General features: G+C 49.7%; 1 pseudogene; it reads right to left on the bottom strand.

Annotated features, from left to right (window-relative positions):
- Positions 1 to 394: 394 nt before the first annotated feature.
- Positions 395 to 7,669, bottom strand: LOC120859276 (annotated as a pseudogene).
- Positions 7,670 to 7,769: the final 100 nt, after the last annotated feature.

The raw sequence follows: 7,769 nt of genomic DNA, 5'->3' as shown, positions 1-7,769 counted from the left end.
GTTACTGAAGAGAGGTTTTTTAAAAAATGGCTTTCTTTTATTTTAAACTGAATAATTTGAAAACTCATCTTATAAATTTTTATGCTTTACTGGAATTTTTGAAAAAGTAGGATCATCTATGTGCAATTGATTAGAATACCTTCTCCAGAAAGGTTAGAGAGTTAAAATAGAGTGTTAGAATAGCCATGGGAATACTAAGAGGTGGTGGGATTTTTGAAGACGATCCTATAATTCTTGGACTCCACTCTTAACTTCATAGCTGCTGAGCTGCTTTGGAGGAAGAGAAGGAGTGCCCACGGAGGAACCCCTTTTCAAAAAGATCTGGCTCTTCAATTTATAACACTCTGTGTGTTCAAAGGATGGGGCCAACCATGGCTCAACATGGTCTTGGTTTACATCGAATTCCTCATACATACTGGTCTCGGTGAAGAGGTGCATGGGGCTCAGGGGAGTGGGAGGGAACAGTCTCTCAGAGAGGGTCCTGTGGTTCAAGTGGACGAATATCACATCCTCTGCTGATGGGTCCTGAGAGGAAGGAGATGTGAATGATGGAATGAAACGCGATCTTCGAAAGCTGGAGCATTGGGCACTGGAGGGGCTCGGGCTATGACAAGGGTTTGGGCTGGGAGGATCCACCTCACCGTTCACTGTTCTGTCTTCCTTGGGCTCTCCTTCCATGATAGCAACATCTGTGAATGGAAGAGAGTCAAGGTTCTTGGGCTGGGGGCAATTCTTCTAGACTTCCATCTTTGGTGGGGACATCAAAGCCAAAAAAGCAGGGATGTTCCCCAGGTTGCTGAGTCTGTCTACTCCACTAAATTAAAAATATATATATAATCCCATATATAAGCCCAGCCACTGATGGACTCCCTCAGGAATCTGTGCAAACCCATGGAGCCGATCCTACATCTTCCGTTATGGACAATCCTCTAATGTGTATCAGCAGATTCCCAAAGAGGAAGATTCATAAAGGGGAGAAGAACAGATGACTGTGGTTGAAGGGGAGAACAGGGCTTGGAATGTCCCTGGTGGCCCAGGGATTAAGAGTCCACCTTCCAGTGCAGAGAGTGTGGGTTCTATCCGTGGTGGGAGAACTGAGATCCCACATCCCTTGAAGCAACTATCCTCAATGCTGCAACTGCTGAGCCCATGAGCTCTGGAGCCTTGAACTGCAATAGAGCACTGCAATGAGGATCCTCCATGCTGCAGCTGAGACCTGATGCAGCTGCTTAGGGGAGGAAAGAGCGAGTGGGGTTCAGGATGGGTAACATGTGTATACCTATGGTGGATTAATGTTGACGTATGGAAAACCAAAACAATATTGTAAAGTAAAAAAATAAATTAATTATTTAATTAACACATATTTTCATAAAAAGAACATGGTTCCATTGTCCTCTGGAAGATATTCTCTCAGGGATTACAACAATGGAAATCGGTTTTTAACCTACAGGAAGTGAAAACGCCATTCTCTGCTATGAGCCCACCTCCCCCTGGGTCAGATGACGCTGTGCTTCCCTCCTTCAGACTTAATGATTGTGGGTAGAACACCAGTGACAGTTTGGCTCTTCATACTTACTTTATGGGTAACCAGTGACAGACAAGAACAGTGAGGAAGATGCTGGTATAGATGAAGGCTCTGGAGAGCCTAAGGAGAAGGTGCAGCTGGCTGGAGTGGCCTTGAGGAAGCCATGCTTCTGCCAACAAGCCAATGGAAGAAGGTCTGGTTATCTGTTGCATACACCCTGCCCCTACACACAGGAGTTATTGTATCCTTGTGTCAAAGTGTGTCAGCAGCTCTCAACCTGATCAGTATGGTCTCCACATCACTGAGGCACCAAAGCATCCAGGAGAGATGCTAGCAGTGGATGGAGTAAGGAGGCCATGCAAGACCAGCAGCGGTCTGAAACCAGGTCCCCCGGGCTCCCATGCAGTTTTTCTCTGCTGCCTGTATGATAAGGCATGGTGCTTTTGCATGAATGGGGACTGCTTTAATCCTCCATATATTTCCCCCTCCATCCACATATGCCTGGAATGGAATCCTCAAGAAGACACGACACTTGTATTTCTGAACTGTGGAATGTTTAGTTCATAAAACACTAGCAGAGGAAGAGCACATACTGAAGGTGCTCCTTAAAATTCTCCACTTGTCCTCCCATCCTTCACAAAGATGCTGGTGGAGGGAGGGTGAGCATCTCCCTTAGCATGGGATCAAGTCACTCTGACTCGCTTTGTTCAATTTACAAATTCCCAGTCCCAGAGAATGAGAAACTCAATGTCCCCTCAGGTTCTAATACAGACCATGATCTCAAATGCTGACATGACAGGAACATGGAGGGGCCCAAAGTCACATAGCTAGGAGGTGGTAGAACCAACACTTCCAAATTTGCTGTAATAGGAGACTGTCTTGCTTACCTTCTGTGGTGTGTGGATCCATGGTTGATGAGCCAGTACTTATAGTGGATCCTAGGGGAAAAAAGCCAGAAGGGGTGTACAGTAACTTTCCTTGCCCCACCAAAGGAGGACTCTTGTTTTTGGAAGGTTGACCTCCTGCCTGTCCTTGACGCTCTCATCCCTCAGAGCACTAATTGGGCAGGGGAGAGCTTCTGGCCCCTCACAGTGAATGTGTTGAGTAGACCCTCCATCCCGGAGAAGAGATGGTGGGAAGGATATGCCTGGTGATGAAAGACAGCTGTAAGCAAGAGACATCCTCTCTGCTCTGGGAATGAGTGTGTATGCTCCTTAATTGGAAAATCACCTGTATGTCAGAGGTGGTACTGGGAAAATATTAAGAGCAAGGGTACGTTGCAATCTCGGATCCTCCCAAATGAGCCCAGCCTCTCCTCCTCCTGGGTCTACCCTGACCCTTTTCTTTATTTGCCTGGATAGAGAAGACTCTGATGTGGAGCATCCATACAGGGGGTGGAAGACGGTTGAGATGCCATCTACCATCTGCTTCCTCTCTGGTTCTCATTGCCTCCATTTCTCTAGAAGCCCTAAGGTCCCCTGATGCCAGCACGGAGAGCTTGAGAAGGAGCTCAGTGATACAGTAAGATATTATGGAAAAAGCCAAACAGCCTTCTTGACCACCACAATGTGATTTAGTGTATTGTAAACATGGGACTCTTAATGGGTTCTCAATGCAAGAATACTGGAGTGGGCTGCCATTTCCTCCTCCAGGGGACCACCTTTTGTCAGTACCCTTCACTATGACCCATCTGTCTTGGGTGGCCTTGCATGACTGGCTCATAGATTTCCTGAGGCACGAAGGCCCCTTCATGACTACAAGGCTGTGATCCATGAGGATGAGATAATGAAGGACAGAGGAGTCCATTGTCCTGCAGTCCACAGGGTCGCAAAGAGTTGGACACAACATAGTGACTGAACAGGAAGAACAAAGCATGGGCCAGGAAGAGGTTCCTCACCTGTGACAGACAGGAACAGCGGGTCGCTGGAGTCTGACTACGAGTAGGGAGAGTGCGTGAAGGAGCCATAGCACCTGTAGACCCCACTGTGGGCTGGGGTCCCAGGACCCAGGGGGAACTCTGCCTGTAGTGCCCTACGGGGGTCATGCCCTCCAGTGAGCAGGTGCCCAAGGTTCCCTCCCTCCCTGAGCAGGTGGAACTGGTCAAAGGCACTCTCGGAACTGCAGACCAAGGTCATGTTCTCCCCTGACCTCACCACATGGCCCCCCTGGGCTGAGAGAGAGGGTTTCTTGGACCGACCTGGAAGGAAGAGACCTTGATCTCAGAGCACAAATTAACTCTAGTCCTAAATAGAGGACTAAAGCCTGAAGTGTACAACAAGAGAGGCACTGCAATGAGAAGGCCACCCACTGCCAGGAGAGAAAGACCCACAGCAAGGGATACCTGGCACAGGGAAAAGTTAAGAAATAACTTTAAAAATGGAGTGTCATTTAAAATCCTTTTAAAAAGTAAATAGTTTTTAAGATGGATTGTCATTTAATATCCTTTTTTAAAGAAAGAATATATGTATATGAATAACTGAATCACTCTGTTATACAACAGGAATTAACAACACCTGTATTCAACTAGACTTCAACAAACATAAATCAGATAAAATAAATTTTAAAAATCAACCAGAGGTGCTGTTCTCTTGAAATAAACAGACTACTAACTAAATAAACAGACTACTAACTACTGCTGGGACCATCAGAAAACGTGGCATTGACCCAGAAGAAGAGGTTATGGATTGAAAATTGCAGAATCTCATTCGATCTTTGACCACCTCTTTCTTGAGGGAGTGTTCAGCGCTGCCCTGCCCACTCCCAGAGACTGGAAGGGACTTCTTAGTGGGGAGGGTTGGAGGGACCACTCCCCGCCTCTTTGTGCAGAAGGAAACGTTAAACCAAGAGGCTGAGCAACATCAGGGTGTCGACCTCCATCTCGATCACCCAGGGGCTGGACTGCAGGGCATCTGGTACCACATGTGCTGCTGACAGAGGAAGGGAGCTCTGACATGAAAGCGGGAAACCAACCCCTTAACCAGCCATCAGTGGCTGCCTGAGCGGGGAACTGCCCGCACCCCTGTTCTGGTGCATTTGTCTCCGTTGGTTGTTCTTTCACATTCTTGCTCCTTTCCTCTGTCACCGGCTGTGTCTTCCCCTTAGCACACGACAGGGATTCTGTTCTCTTTTCCCTTCTGTGTTCACACCTCCTCTCTCTCTGCTTTGTTCCCTCTCCCGAGGTTGTGAGTGTCTCTGCATGCCTGTCGTTCTCTCCCGGTATTGATGCTGGACTGGACACCAGATCTTCTGTGACACAGAGAGCAGAAGGGTCTGGTCTGGCCACGCTCACCTGTGATCACAATGTCCACGGGGTCGCTGGGGGCTGACCACTTATAGGGGGAGCGGCCTAGAGAGCCGTAGCATCTGTAGGTGCCTGCACTCGCCAGAGTCATGGGGCCAATGATGAAGTCAGCTGGGGCATGCCCACCAGTGAGCATTTCTCCGTCTCTGGAATAGCCCTGTGCTGCTTACTTGGTGCAGGATAAACTTGTCATACCACAGTAGTGAGTGACAGTGGACGGTCACATTCTCTCCCACCTGCACGAGGGGCCCTGGGTGGGCTGAGATGGCGGGTTTTGTGAACACACCTAGGAGCAAAGAGGTTGTGAGCTTCAGTGAGTCACCCCAACTCGGCGCTTCCCCTGACATCTGAAGGTGTAAAACTCTTCCCCATTTACCAGAGGAGCCAATTACCCTTCCTGTGTGTCCTGTTGCGTTCTCTTTAGCCTTGTTCTCAGGCTCTGGCTCATGTTTTTCTTTCCGGCTCATGTTTCTCTTTGCTCAAGGCCTCCAGCCTCCTCTGTGCTCATTCTAAGCTCTTTAGCTGTTGAATCTGCTCTCAGGTTGATGCATGCATATCAATCACTTCAGTTGAGTCCAACTCTGTGCAACTCCATGGACTGTAGCCAGCCAGGCTCCTCTGTCCATGGGATTCTCCAGTTGAGAATACTGGAGTGGGTTGCCATGCTCTCAGCTTCATCCCATCCCTAATATGCGTGGTGGGAGTTGGAGTGGGTCTGAGGATGCATACCCTGGCTCCCTTCACACTCATCTAGAATGTGGGCAGTGACTGCAGGATGTTTGGATGGAGATGGAGAAAAAAGGGAACATTTCCCCACCTGTGACCCCATCTCATGCCTCTGGAGGCATTCCTGGCACTCCTCCCTGGGGCTCCAGCTCCTTCATTTGGATTACATCTCACTACTGGGTGGCAGGTGCTGGATCAGGATTTTTCCCCATCCTCCCTGCTAGCAGGCAGTGACAGCATCCTGTCTAACAAATGCCTAGGGAGGCTCCTCCTTCCTGCACTGGGGCACCCCATCCCTCTTTTCAACACCCTGAGTTTAAACTCTCAGAGTGGGTTCTCTTTCCCTGGTCTGGTCCTGGCTGGGGATCTTGAGGAAGTCTTGGGCTGCACGGACACGTGGACCTAGGGTAGCATTGCCTGCAGGCATGGGTGTCCCGGGCTGGGCTGGACCCCTCCTACCTGTGACCAAAATCTGCAGGGGGTCACTGGGTGTGGACCAGTCAGCTCCAGAACAGGTGCAGGACCTGGCATGTTCTCTGGTCACTGGGCCAAGGGTGAAGTTGTTGAAATGATGTCTCTGGAGCTTGGGTAAATGCCTTCTCCTGTCTGTTTTGAACAGTCTGAGTCTCTTAAGTGGAGAACGGGAGTGACATCAAAGAGTCACAGTCTGTCCTAAGGAAACCACGGGGCTTGGCCAGGCAGACAAAGACAGCTTGTCATATTTACCTAGGAGAGAAGGAGACACAGGCTTTGAAAAGAAAATAGGAACGGTCAGCTCTCCCCACTGCCCTCGTGGGTGGGCTTCCCCTTAATTCTTCAAACTCTCCTCCCATAAAGTGCATCACCCAGATGCTCAAGGACATCTGGGGCTTGGGGACAGACAGAGACACAGTTAACCCAGGACGGACATCACAGAGATTCTCAGGACGTGAATCACTCCTTGGGTTGACAAAATGATGAAAAACTTTCCCTCAAACCACAAAAAACCTGGGGATTCCTGGGAAGTCCAGTGGTTAGGACTTGGCACTTTCTCTGCCAAGGGCCCGAGTTGAATCTCTGATCAGGGAACTAAGATCCTGGAAGCTGCACAATGAAGGCAAAGTAAAACAGCACAGAAAAATTGATATATAGACAAGAAGCAAAAGGACTTTCCTGTTGCTTTTGTTGTAGCTCAAAATGGTAAAAATCTTCCTGCAAGGCAGGAGAGCAGGGTTCAGTCCCTGAGTTGGCAAGATCCCCTGGCCAAGGAAATGGCAACCCCCTCCATATCCTTGCCTGGAGAATCCCATGGACAAGGGGAGCCTGGTGAGCTACAGTCCATGGGGTTGAAAGGAGTCAGACATGAGCAACTAACACTAACACAACTAAGCAGTGAAAAAGCCACTTGCCTGAAAAGAAGGAAGTAAACCTTGAACCTCGCTCCTTTGTTAGCTAACCTACATCAAATGTGTGACAAGGTCCAGGTGGCCCTGCCTGATGGCCAGACCCTTCCCTGGGGTCAGGTCCAGCAGGCGGTCCTGCAGATCCTATTGTTAAGGGCCAGTTGGAGATGCCACGAGCCATCTTGTAGGGAGGGTCTGTGGGCTGCAGGCTCTTGCTCCCCTCTCATGATAGAAATGGCATTTAGTGTGCCTAGCTCCCAGCTCCCAGACTTCACACTGTCCCTTCAGGTCCAGAGTCCAGAGGTGGGCTAACCTCTGGGGAGAGTGAAGATGAGTATCAAGGCCAATAGGAGGACCTGGGATCCACAGGGCACGTGGCTCTCACTGTACTGACAGGGGTCTCACCCCAGCCCCCAGTGTCATCTGCATCAGCCCCAACTGCCCTGTTCAACAGAGAAATAAGGGATGGGGAGGACTCACCCACAGCTGCCCAGATCCTCAGACTCACACAGAATCCTAGAAGGAAAAGCATGTCAGAGATGGCTTGTCCTGATGGACCCCACGCTCCTTGCACCCTCATCCAGGGAACCTGGTCAGTGGTGTGAAGACCTCCTAATTTCCACCATAACCCTCTCTGGCCATGTCTTCTGGACCCACCGAGACTCAGGAGGCTGAGGAGTGTGGGGCACATGGCTCTGCTTCTGTGAGACAGGAGGCAGAACTGAGCAAAGCTGACAGAGTCACAGGATGTGGAAGGCGGGTGGTGCTGTTGGTACAGTCAGCCTGGGTCATGTCACATGGGAAGATGGCCAGCCTCTTCTCACGCCAGGGATGG

This window comes from Oryx dammah, unplaced genomic scaffold (genome assembly GCF_014754425.2).
Source record: "Oryx dammah isolate SB20612 unplaced genomic scaffold, SCBI_Odam_1.1 HiC_scaffold_408, whole genome shotgun sequence".
Lineage (NCBI taxonomy): Eukaryota > Metazoa > Chordata > Mammalia > Artiodactyla > Bovidae > Oryx > Oryx dammah.
The sequence above is the reverse complement of the archived record's forward strand: the minus strand, read 5'-3'. Positions and strand labels throughout refer to the sequence as shown.